The sequence below is a fragment of the Phalacrocorax aristotelis genome, chromosome 8 (genome assembly GCF_949628215.1).
Source record: "Phalacrocorax aristotelis chromosome 8, bGulAri2.1, whole genome shotgun sequence".
Lineage (NCBI taxonomy): Eukaryota > Metazoa > Chordata > Aves > Suliformes > Phalacrocoracidae > Phalacrocorax > Phalacrocorax aristotelis.
In genome coordinates this window covers 42,189,244-42,202,252 of record NC_134283.1, presented here as the reverse complement: position 1 = coordinate 42,202,252, position 13,009 = coordinate 42,189,244, and the positions used below count along the sequence as shown (strand labels likewise).

Below are 13,009 nucleotides of genomic sequence, written 5' to 3'. Positions count from 1 at the left end.
TTTGAGAGGGTTGAGCTGATCATTTAGACACAACCCTAGTCACCTTCATGAAGACCAATGGCTAATGATTAGACATAATCATAATAATCTCATTATTTTAGTAAGAAGCGCTTTGATTCCGTAAGGATCTAATCACATGAATTTTATTTTCTGTTTTGAGTGGTTCTAGGGCACGCAGCTGTCAGACTGTTCCTATTAACTGGACTTTGCAACCTCTATGAGCTCTGTTGTCAACAAGACTAATCAGCTTTTATTGTGTTTAGCTCAGTAGATTCACAGAGAACGATCGGTCTTTTGCAGATTCATGCTCATTTATAAATGTTACTCTCTCTTTCTGCCATTTTTGCATATACACACAGAGTGGTAAAATGCAAACGTAGGTCTGATATGAAGATCATTCATACTTTATAATTGTATTTTTTACAGGAAAAGCGCCATTATACTAATTAAACTGGTGCTTTTTGAGGGGTGTGGGTGCATGTGTGCATAGACACACCATCTGAATGCCTTAAATGTGTAAATATATCTATTTATATGTATTATACATACATATACACATTTATAGCCATTAAATGCATTCAGATTGCGAGTATCCTTTTTGTGCAGAGAGACTTAATGCAGAGTCAATACACTGTGGTTTTAGTTGTTCCCACTTTGCAAAACTAGATAAATCATTCACCGAAAGGGATCAGCCAGCTCTGGCAAAGCCGGGATTTACACCGGCAAAGCGCTTTTGATCTACAGATTGTACAAAAGACACAGCACAAAAGATGGCTGCGTTGCATCGGACCGAAGAGCATTATTACAGGATGAAGGAAGGAAACAAAAATAGACTTGACACACAAGTATTGCAGAAAGTTTCTAAAGTGGGAATTTGAATTCTCTGCAGCCAGCTCTGGGTGTGCTGCTGGGTGTGTTACCCGATCCGGTCCCTGCTCCCCGGCAGGCTGGGGACCCTCTGCGCAGGGCTCCTCCCCGGCCGCCCTGCCGCCAGCATGAGAGAGAGAGAAATAGAAATCACTTGGAGGGGAACTAGTGAAAAAATCAAGAGTCAGAAAATGGAGCTGCAGTAATTTTCTGGAAGGTAAAGCTTTGTTATTGTGGTTTGGGTTTTTTTTTGTTTTCAAAGAGCCTGCCTGCCGCTTAATTTGTTAAGCTTTGAAGTACATTTTGCAGCAGAGAGAAGGAGGTTCGCAGAGATGGCGTCACTTTATAAAAGTTTCCAGATTTTACTGAGCTTCTTGTTTGTTTTCTTTTTTTTTAAGGTGGTGGTGGGGGAGTTTGTACTATTCGTAATGCAAGTGGGCGACGTGGCCGAGATCTAAATATATGCCTGTGAAAACAGAACCCCTGAGATAGCGACACCGATAGCAGAGGCTATTGTTAACTTTTGGGATTCCAATTAAATCCTGCAATGTTAAATATTTATTTAATTACTGGGCAGAGAGCAGGAATTCTCTCTGACCACACGAATGGGTCAGAATAATGCAGTAAGGGGGAGGTTTTTCTCCTCCCTTCCCCCCCCCTTCCCCCCCTTCCAAATCTAAATAGCTATAGGCAAGCACAGGCTGGAATATGAACATTAAAGGACAAAAAAGTTTCAGCTTGGTTTTAGGAGTTATATTTCAATCGGGTAAGCAAACTATATTGCATGTATTTTTCCATATCTTCAGCTCAATCCAAACATAACATTCCGAAGGATAAAATCTGTTACAAAATAAAACCTACTTCGTGACAGCTGAGCTTCTACACAGAGTCTAAAAATTATCTAAAAGCGCCTCGAGAATCCTAAATGTCATTCCCAAGATGTGGTGAATTGTAATTAGGGTTGTGAACTATTTTAGTGACAGTGCCTTACGTGGGGCCCATCTAAGCAGCTGGAGCAAAAAAGTCTATGAACTTTTTATATTTCCTTTACTGGGTGAAATATGAAGGTGTTCGGACAAGAACAATAATCCTAATTTGTTTCAGATCTGTAAAAATGTAACCGAAATTGAAAAATGTGTTGCTTGCCTTTTGATTTTCCTCCCTGTGTTTCCTTTTAAAATATATGTCACAGGGCAGTGCTTGAAGAGTGGAAGACATCTTATCAGTGATAAAATAGTGATTGAGAAATAACATTTTTTATTATTATTATGAGAAAAAAACCTGTTTTGTGAGTCTCTCATCTAACTGGCTTCTCCAAAGAGTTTTAATTTTTGTTTTAGAAAATGATCCACTTCCCTGTTTTCCTAACAGGAAAGAAAGGAAAATAAAATTTCTGCGGAAATTTAGCGAAGAGGAGCAAATAGCTTGCCACATGCTGCCCAAAACCTGCACTACACTATGCCCAAAAGCACTTTAATTTTATAATAGCCATTATTATGTTTGCATATGCAGATCTCGATACTGGAGAGGAAATTATTAAACCCAAGTATTTGGTCATGAGGGTGGAAAGAAAAGGTCGTGTCCCTAAGTGTGCCACGAAATTTAAATACAAGTCGTAAAGGCCCAGGGTCCTGTAACTTGGGGACTCTGGCAGAAATACGCCCAGAAGGAGAAAGTCAGGTCCTGTTGGTTCCTACCTGGGAAAGCTCGAGTACTCTGCATTGCCATCACTAATTGTTTTGTGTTGTGAAATCTTGAGGTGATAAACTGCTGTTAGGAAGTTGGCTTGTGAGTAATTAAGTGTAGGTCTAGCTATTAAAGCCTGATTTGTTACTCACAGGCAACACGCATCTGCTGCGTCTGCTCTCAAGATACAGATAAACTCGGTGACTTTTTCGCTGGTCGAAGCCAAAAGTTTCTCCATAATGAATGGAGAGAGATTTCAGCTATAGGTGTTGTTCAGACAAATACAGTGGGATGAATTACCTCTATCGGAACAGGTACAACTATTATCACAGATTGCTTCTATTTCAAACTGTTCCTTTTCTTTATTTCCAGGGGAAATGCTGGAGGATGTGTACCTTTATCCATCTAAAGTTTAAAAGACTGTTTTTGCTCATAAGCAAAGGCTTCCCTTTTAATTTCTGTTTCAGAGTGTTTCTGTTTATTATACTCGAGCTTCTCCATAGAGTGGGTGTAACTAGGAGAAGAATTTGGCCCATGATGTGAGCTAAATTTTCAGTGCTTCCACTATTTAGAGCTCCGTTGCGCTAAAAATAGTTTTCCTGTGGTTTTGGCCATGGAGCCACAAATACAAGTTTTCAGTGCGCAGTTATTGTGGATGTTGGTCCCAACTGTTGCTACAAGAAATGGAATTCCAGCTCATGACTGTGTCAACAAATGATTATGTTGAGTGTGAGGCTGCATGTCAGATCTCCTCGCCCTCCCAAAGTGAGAATGCATCCCACCCGCACGCCAGTCACTTCCAAAAGGGAGCATCAGAAGGCAGCGCTTGGGCTGCGAGTGAAGAGCCCTAGCAAAAAACTGGGTCTATGCAGGCGATAACATTGAAGAATACATGCAGGAGGCTCCGCGTTGGGCTAACAGCGTAGGACGCTAAACAAGTGGTAGGGAAAGGAGTAAATTGTTAAGAAATAAGACACAATTTGGTTCACAGCTAATTTTGAGCAGAGTTTTCATACAAGGAAAAAGCTCATAGTGATCACGTGGTCATGGTGAGTGGAAGGAAGTTCACCGTGGTGTTAGATCCGTTCTCTTTCTGTACTACCTCTCCTACCCAACCTCTGTGGTCGACCTCCTCTGTTGTCCACACGTGTTTGCTCTGGTTGTTGCAGACAGCTTTCAGGAGGCAGGGCCTATCTTTCTTCTGAGTTTAGCAGCGGGCGTCAGACTCCACAAAGTGTTCTTACAGTGTGAGGTCGTGTTCTGGAAATAGTTGGAAATCGTTGATTTAGAAGAATGAGAGTATGACCTGTTTCTGTACAGCTGACGCAGCAGTGAGGGCAAGCTGGGGGACAGTCTAGAAGAATAGCGGCACTGGCAGAATAGTCAAAGAAATCGTGCTATTTGGAATTATTTTCTTTATCATTTCCTCTGTGAGAGCCATGTATTACTTTGTGTTAATCAGCTGGGACATTTTTTCCATTCCACCGGGAAGGTTTCCACCCTCCGTTCCAAGAAGCAGATCCAATTTAGCAGCACTTTGCCCTCACTAGACTCTATCCACAGGTGTCAATGGAAGAGGGGTCACACGGATGTGGACTTCGTGATGGTTCTCAGGCGAAGGCTTCTCCTATTCACTACTTCTTATAAGTCTTGCTCTTCTTTTTTCCCTTTTTAAGATTTTGCCTTTTTTGTGTGCTTTTTAGACATCTATTTTTTGAATTGCGTCTTCAGTTTTGCACCCTTAGTTGACTCTCAGATCTGTCAAACTGCGTACACCATCCGTAATATATTCACATTTTTATCCTGTAGAGTGTGAAGAGACACCATTGAGCTGAACTTCCAAAACCTTTACATAATGTCTTTGTTCTAACATCGCCATAGATGTACCAGTATTCAGTTACATGTCTCATCTCCTTTACTCTTCCAGTCTAGGAAGAAAAGTTTGCAGCTTTAGACTTGCTGGGAAGTATACCTTTGCTTTACCTTTCCCTCTCCTGGTCTACAATTTCATGTTAATGTCTTATATCTGTAGCTTCAGGAAACAAGACTAATCCTTCTCCCCCTTTCTCTGTACGCTGGGTGAGTGGAGTCATGCAAGGTACCCACAAGTGTGGCTGTCACAGTAACAGGGTACAGAATTTATCCTCCTAGAATTCAAAGGTTGTGAGCCAGGGAGTGTAACTTCACAGGAGCCCACACCACCAAGGGCCTTGTACATAAACACTTCTAATGTATTTCCTCCAGACACTAAACATCTTGGTTTTTTTTCATTTTCTTACATATGTGATGCGATGTACACGACGTCTGTATTGCCGCCTTGTTGTGAGGCAGCCACTTACCATCTATTGTGCTTGTTCTCGGCATGCTGTAAATTGCCGGGTTATTTAAGAGGACCAAATAGCCAGAGCGAAAGCCACCTCCCTTTCCACTTGCTGAACTCTGCTCAAACATAACACTGTTTTTCTGCCTCAAAAATATATGTAAAGGTATGTATAGTATGTTAGCCCCTCCTTAGCCTTTCCCACCCTGAAACTTTTCAAACAGGGATGGCATGTTCCTCTCTTCACTGCCAAAAAAAAAAAAAAAAAAATTCCTTTCTCAGCATTTCCCCCTTCCCCCATTTCTTCTCAGCTGACAGCTGTAAGAGTGGAACTTTCTTGACCTATCCTATCCATTTCCCCCAATTCTGTTTTTAAGCTAGATTTGGTTTAAATAGCCAAGCCACCTTTCACGCTATAGGAGTTTTTTAACACAGTTAAAAATAGTGGTGTTGCAAATGTTTCATGTGGGTAGAGACATGGTAACTATAACTGCTTTTTTGTTATTTTTTTTTTTTTTTTAATTTCCCCCCTCCCCCCAGCAATTCAGAAAGTTGATAGGGAATTAAATTGAACAATGCAGTCATTTCAGAAGTCATAGGAAGGCCAAAGTTTCATAATACTTTGTCCAAAGTATTGTTCAAATATAGTTTTGAACTTAGAATTCTAAGTTCAAAATTTCAAGACTATTTCCTTATATTTCAAACAATCTATTTGATTTCCAAACTACTAATTTCTGACCGAACAAAAATCTCTTTAAGAAATGTAGGGATCAGATTCAAAATCCGGAGAGAAAATCAAAATAATGTAATTTAAGATACTTGCTAAACTTCATGGTTGCTTCTCAACCATGCAAGGCCTGATACAATCCAGTGGTAGTTTTTCTGTTGATTGTTTTGTACTTTGATCAGGCTGCAAGGTTATAGCTGGCTCCAGCAAAACCATCTACAGCAGCACAGGTTTACGGGAAGACAGTTTTCTCTCTTCGTTGCCGTTAGACGGCACACAAAGGAATGTGAGACGGGTACTTGTACTTTAGTTGACTTTACAAGGCAGGACCAAATGTATAAACACGTGCAGTTCACTCCGCAGAATCTGAACATGGAATTAATAATTAAAATATTTGGGTATGTAGGTTAGCTGGCTGTTTTTCCTTGGGTTATCACAGCTGCGTGCCTACATGTTGGAAAATCTAGGTTTGCCAATGCTAAAAGAGGATCGATGGTCCTATGAGTTGTGAAATTCATGAATTGGTGAAATTACAATTATTTCTGGAAACCGTTCAGGATGCCTCGAGTCTACATGTTGCAAGCCTTTTATTGAGGTTGATATGTTATTAGAAGGGACCCACTGGAGTGTGGCACTAGAGATTTAAGTGATGGAAACCGTGTATGAAGTAGACAGTGGTTTAAGTGGCGCTCATTTCATTGTGACCTTAAGGATATATGGACTTGAATCATTAAATAGCAAATACCATTTACTTTGTCCGTTACTCTCTCCCATTGATGAGAAGGCGATAACTTGATCGTAGACGTTCGGTCTTTGGCCATTCCACATTAGTCTATGGCAAAATGGCAAAAAAAGAGGAAAGCTATTTTTCAGCCGGTAGGTCACATCCATTATTACCATACACCAAAATACCTGTATATTGTGCTTCAGAATTGCTGCTTTCTGAGGAGTGGTGTGCTGCAAGCAGACGTGCCAAACTTGCCTGTAGTTTTAAACAGAGAACGTTTTGGAAAACTCAGTTTTGGATAACTCACAGTCTTCCTTGTCCTCTCCTGTACACTTGCATGCACACCTTCAGCTTCCCTCATCGCTGGAACTCTAACAGCTCCGCAGGAGGAAGCACATCAGAGCTCTGTGTTGTAGCTTCATCTGACAACATACCACTGTTTTGTAACTTCTCAATAAGAGAACATTTTGTTTTGTAGAGACATGATGGCTGGCACATGAACAACACCTAAAATGCCTGCTGCCAATTTGTTGTTTGTTACTTGGTTTATTAATTAAGTTACACAAAAGATTTGGAAAATGACCAACATTTTTTTTGTCCCATACTTTGGACCGCCTGGCCAAAGCAGAACAATTGCTGGTGCAGAGGCACATAGGAGTCCCCAAAGGTTAGCTCTGTTCTTTGATTAAATTACACCAAAGCCTTGCTTCTTCACCGCTGTCATGAACTTTAGTAGAGATATCCTGTTGGGCTATTAATTGACCTCTGTATAGATCTGATCAGAGTACACTGGTGCTAAAAACTTCTGCTTGCATAAAAAATAATCAAGAGACACGTAGTTTTAACTTTAGAAAATTTCTTCTAAAGTTCAAATATATTTGAAATTGAAACTTCAGTTTGGCTCACCAGATCTTTTTCCTGTTTCTACAAACTTTACATTGTTTTTTCTTTTCTCTTTTTTGGTAGATGTTTTACCCTTAATTGACACAAATAAAACATGGCTTTTCATGTTGTTTCTTTTTAGCTTAATTATATATATATTTGTATACATACATATATACATGTACGTATAAAATCACTTTTCATTATATTTGCTTGTTTCTAATATTTTTTGCCAAAAGGAAGTTTGATAGCAAGATTCCATTGGCACGCCGGATGCAATTGGTGTGCAGATTTTTCACTGCTGCAAGATGATGTAGTTACATGTCCTACAACAGAGATAGAAATTTATGTACAAATTATGATTTTTGCCCCATATATCTGTTCCTACACGATATTTTTGCCAGAAGATGAAACTCTTCTGTAGGACTTTCTGTAGTGGATCAGACTAGAATTCGGTTTAGTTCAGTAGCGTGTCTGAAACAGGCTCCTAGTAGCCTCTTCTGAGGAAGGCAGCCTTTGAGTTATGAAGTCATCTTCCTGTAGGAAGAGTTTCCTCTTAAAATCACTTTGTGGGCTGAAATGTGAACTACTTTCCCCTAATTGTGGATGTTCCCATTGCCCATATAAAGCTGAATTTCTCAATGCCATCAGAGTTTGGGCCTCAACAGTACTTTGTGGCAAGCAGTTCCACCTGCTCATGAACTGAGTGGAGAAGAGCAGAGCTGGACACGGCACAGCCTTCCACACATTGCTCTGAGGCATCTTGTCAAGTCACCAAGACTTTGCCAGCCCTCCCCTGCGATGAGAGGCCGTTGAATGGACGACTTATTTTTATTACCGAGTTCAATGGAAGTAGGGCACAGTCTCCAGATCTAGTGGAAACGTAGGCGTTTGGAGTTCTGACTCAGTTGTGTGTTCACAGAGTTCCAGACTGGTGGGGGTTGGAAGGGCCCTCTGGAGCTCACCCCGTCCCACCCCTGCGTGAGCAGGCACCCCCAGAGCAGGGGCACAGGGCCGCGTCCAGGCAGGGGATGAATGTCTCCAGGGAAGGGACCCCACAGCCTCCCTGGGCAGCCTGTGCCCCTGCTCTGGCACCCGCGCAGGGAAGGAGATTTTTCTCATGTTTATCTGGAACTTCCCATGTTCCACCTTGTGCCTGTTGCCCCTTGTCCTGCCGTTGGGCACCGCTGAAAAGAGTCTGGCTCCAAGTGTTGAGGGCAATTTAAAAAATGAAAACATTCTGACATCAAGTCATGGCGTGGAACCGAATTCTTTATCTTTGTATCAATCAATTTACTTAGTTAAAAATGACAAAGAAACTAACAACGATGCCTACAGTACAGTTAATCAAGGCCAGGTGGTGGTGCAGCACACCAGAGGTGGTTTTGACCTGGTACCTCTTTGAAACTTTCTTCTGTGCTGTTCAAAAAACAGCTTTGAGGAAACGGTCATTTCCATTTCACAAGGACAATTGTGAGACAAGCAGGAGTTCGTCCTATACTGGCATTACATACAGTATGAAAATCATCATCCATCCAGTCCTTTCTAGAGCGATTCCTAATGCCGCTAATACATTTCCTTGAAGCTTTACCATCTGTTTTTAGTAACTTACTACAAGACACAGCCATCTGAAGGACCTCAGCACTGCGGATAAAACCCAACCAATGCCACAAAACTACCCCAAAGCGGAAGGGCTGAGGCTGGCTGCAGCTGCTGGGAAGGCAAGATGGGCACCGGGAGCGCTGAGCCTCAGCCCCATCAGCACGTCGGCCATCACAGCGCAGCCTTCGCCCATGGGCTGCCATTCAGGGCCCTCGGTAAGCCGCAGCACTCCTCACGAGGGGGTCACTGAAGGACCACGCCGAGCTTGAGGGAACGTTTTTTTTATTCCTTCCTTTTCGGGTAGAATTTTAAATTTCGACTACTTTTTTCGACAACAAAAGCTGAACACCGCGCTTTTAAAAATTTATTTATTTCGCTTTCTTTTGCAAGTAGAGGCTTTGCCTCCCGCAGGGCCCTTCCCACACGGAGCCTCAGCCCGCCCTTCCCGCCCCGTCGCTTCCTCCCGCCGCCACGCGCATGCGCGGCCCGCAGGATCCCGCCCGCGCTCCGCAGCTCCCCCCCCGCGCACCCCCCCCGCGCACATCCGGGTCCCGGCGCTGGCCCCGCCGGCGCCGCCGCGCCGCTGTCCCCGTCCCCTCGGCGGGATCCCAATAAAGTTTTGTTGCGATCGGGCGGCCGCGGCCCAGCCGGCGCCTCCAGCCTAACGGATACCCGCTCCGGGCCGCCGCGGCGGGGAGGCCGCCTCGCTCCGTGCCGGGTGCGTCGGGGCGGCCCGGGGTGGGGGGTGGGGGGAAAGAGGACGGTGGGCCGGGGGGAGCGGCGGCGCCTTAGCGCCGAGCGGTGTCGGGGCGCCGCGGTTCGGGGTCCCGCGGGGGTTGTGGCGGGGGGAACGGGCCCTTTGGACCCCGTAGAACGACCCAGGCCTCCCCGGGCCCGGCCGTGACAGGGTTTGGGTCGTCCCGGGGCGGGCCGGGGGCTGCCGGGGGGGCGGGCGGCGGCGGGAGGGGCCGGTGAGCGGCCTGCGGGGGAAGGAGCAGCAACGGGAGGGTCGGGGGAGCGCAGGACCGCGCTGCGGGGCTGTTAAAACACGCTTTGTGCTGATAAAAATAAGTCTGTGCACGTAACTGTAGGAGCAAACTGTTGCAGCGCTGCTGAGAGGCTCGGCGGTTTGGCTTATTTATTTATTTTTTTTTTTTAAAGACGAGGATCTCCACTCTTAAATGGTGCTTAAGGCCTGACCAAACGAAAGGGGAGAGTAACAAACCCACATGTTTCAAACCCGTCGGTAAAGAGGCGCTTTCCCGCTTGTCCACCTTGGCCTTTTCTTGCGTGCATCCAGTACTGACAGCTGCCTGACAACAGATGGACTGCTTAAGTGATCTAGAATGGCAATTTTTGTTTTCTGCGGGTTGTAAACTTAATAGAGGAAATATGGTCTTGCGGTTAAAAGCACAAGACTGGAAATCAAGTGATCTGTGCTCCGTGCCAGTTGTGTAGTTTCTGATGTAACTTTAGGCTAATTAAGTTAAGGTATTTCTCAGGGAAATGAGGTAGGGGACTGATTCAACAGTTGTTGAATATATTATTGAATACGTTCAGTAATGGTTTTTGAATCTTTTGGCAGAATCTGTAGGGATTTAGAGATTTTACTCAGTGAATGACTTGGGCTCTCTGCTTTAACAAAACCTACAAGGAATAACTGTCAAAATTTGCATCATCCTATAATTTTTGTCTTGCATGGGAAGTTAGATCATCCCTATGTGATGGTTTTTAGATGAAATCTCTTGTTGGTTTTCATTCCTTTGTTAATTTCAGCTCATTTACCTTCCACGGGTGGCTTTAAAATACTGAAAACTAAAATAAGCATTGTTCGTTCCATATCTCAGTTTTGGAATTTCTGCGCAGAATATCAGGAAGATATTCTGTGCAGAATCACGGAATTTGATTGAAGAGGGGGGAAAAAAAGGTGCAGACACACTATTGCAGTCATGTGCCCCTGCTCATCAAAAGCTGTAATAGTTTATGAAGTTGGCAGCTGGTGGTAGTGGAATTTAATAGAAGCAGCAAATAACTTAATTGAAGATGTTTCATAATTAGTGTGTTGTAACTCTTGAGAGTGCCCTGTCTGCGTCAGGTGCTTTTGGATTTAATGTCTTAATGCCTACCGTTTGATAGTGGCTTACTCCTACCTCTGATATTAAAATTTTGTTCGCTGGGCCTTGAAATTGCCGCTGAGTGCTTAATGGCACTTAGTTTTGCAAAACAAAACAAAAGAGAACCCCAGCAAACCATGTGCTTATTGGGGTACCTGCCTTTGTCAAACCTTTCTTTTCCTTTCCAATGCAGAGAAAATACACTTGAGGGAGGAATTTTCTTTTTTTCTAAAGAAAACTTTCCTAGTGGAAGCCCAAGATGGGCAGTCATGAATGGGATGAGAAATGGGAAAGGAGGAAGAGGGGCTTCCTCTGCATTTCTTTCTGGTGATGACAAAAGATCACAACAAAAGGGCATGCAGCTGTGATGCTGCATACAGCTGTGGTGGGTGGGTTTTGTTTGAGGCTCGGAGTTTTAACCTCTGAAGGAACCTGAAGGAACTGTAACTGTGGATGCTGTATTACTTGGTTCCTGTTATGAAGTCAGATTTTTAATCTTGCACCTTGCATGGGTGATCTGTGCCGAGTTCTCATGGTGATGGAATATTATCTGAGCTGAAAGAAATTCTATCTTTCAAGATGGCATGCTCGTGCTCTATTATGTTTTTTGGGTTTATTCGAGCAGTCTTTGCAAATTACGTTGTGATCTTTAGGATTCCAGAGGACACCTTTAATTTCAGAAAAATGTCCTCCATATTTTCTTTATAGTTCTCTAAAGAAAACTCTGAAAACTCTTTTGTTGCTCTTGGCTGAATTACATACCTGCAGAAATACTGCTGTGGCCATTCTATGCAAGTCCCTATTTCTTCCTTCCCTGCCAGTTAAATTTGTCAGGTTGATTAAAATACAAGTTTCTTCTAATGTCTATGACAGATTGGCTGAAATTAATTTTCATGTGTTAATGTTTCTACTTTAAAGATATTTAAGTGATTTTTTCATAGCAACAGGTGAGGAGAGCAGCTTCTGCTCAGAATTAAAAGATTTGCTCTTGTGTGAGCTGAGAACACTTCAGATATTTCGTGGCTAAAGTTGCTAACTTACTAAAAGCAAGTTGAACAGTAATTTAAGACTTCTGCAGTTATCATTAGCCACAGTGCAAGTTTCTGCACTGTTTTCTGGGAGCCTTTTTAGCCATGTTCCTGTGACCACGTAGAAAAGTTTGGCTGGCACTTCAGCACGCTTGACCAGTGTGGGTTGGCAAGGTGTGGAACGCCGCCTGCCAAGTCTGCATCCCTACTGACCTACCACCAAGGTTGAGCCTGCCAGGACTGTCATCCTTGACAGAGGATCTTTGTCAGAGTTGCTGCTACTGATCCACCAACTATGAGGTAGTGTCTCTGAATTCTGGGTCAGTGGATGTCACAAACTGACAAATTTAGAATACTTTGCCATTCATTCATTCTGTGGAAGGAGAAAAAAAGCTCGCTAAGTTACTATTGTCAGTGTTCCCTCCAAATCCTGTAGCTTTTGTAAGCTTGTCACAGTCTTAATGCAATTCAGTGGGAGTGGAAGTGTGTACACACACACACGTATACATCTTTATTTTTCTTCCCCTCCTTTAAAGCTTTATGAAAGTCTGCACACTCCCTGCTTTCAGGTTACACTTTTTGTTGCCAATTCACATTTTTGTGGCAGTATTTAGAATCTTATTCTTTAATGGAAGCCTTGCATATGAGCATCTAAATTTTTAGAAGACTTTGTCCAGCTTGTTAATTTTTTAAGATACTTCAGGGTTTGTGAGACATGTAGGATGTCCTTTATTTTCCCATTTTTTTTTTTTCTCTCCAGGTGTAGTACTAGGGTCATTCCTAATCACCCACTTGCCTGTCTGTGTATACCAACCTACCAGTGGAGGCATAAGCTTTTATTTTCATGTTTAGTGAAATTTAGTGATGCTCTTGTATGTAACTTTAATTATGAAATGGATGCCAACTTGCAGTTATCTGCTGTGGTTAGAGTAGATCTTAAATAACCTTAAAAATGTGAGGCAGTTTCAGGGCTGACTTTCAGATGTCCTGACTGCTGTTGCTGATGGCATTTTTCAGCATAATGCTTCTGTTGGAAAGTGCCAATTAGCTGAAATA

General features: G+C 43.0%; 1 protein-coding gene across 5 annotated transcripts in view; it reads left to right on the top strand.

The window, feature by feature from the left end:
* The first annotated feature begins 752 nt into the window (after nt 1-752).
* Nucleotides 753-13,009, top strand: part of SMAD5 (SMAD family member 5) — a 30,544-nt gene continuing 18,287 nt past the window's right edge. For 3 of the 5 annotated variants that reach the window (XM_075102870.1, XM_075102872.1, XM_075102871.1), the window contains exon 1: nt 9,344-9,529. The gene's annotated coding sequence lies outside the window, so the exon portion shown is untranslated. Of the gene's footprint in view, nt 1,085-9,343; nt 9,530-13,009 lie in introns of those variants that run through there. The other 2 variants (XM_075102873.1, XM_075102875.1) reach the window with 2 other exon arrangements.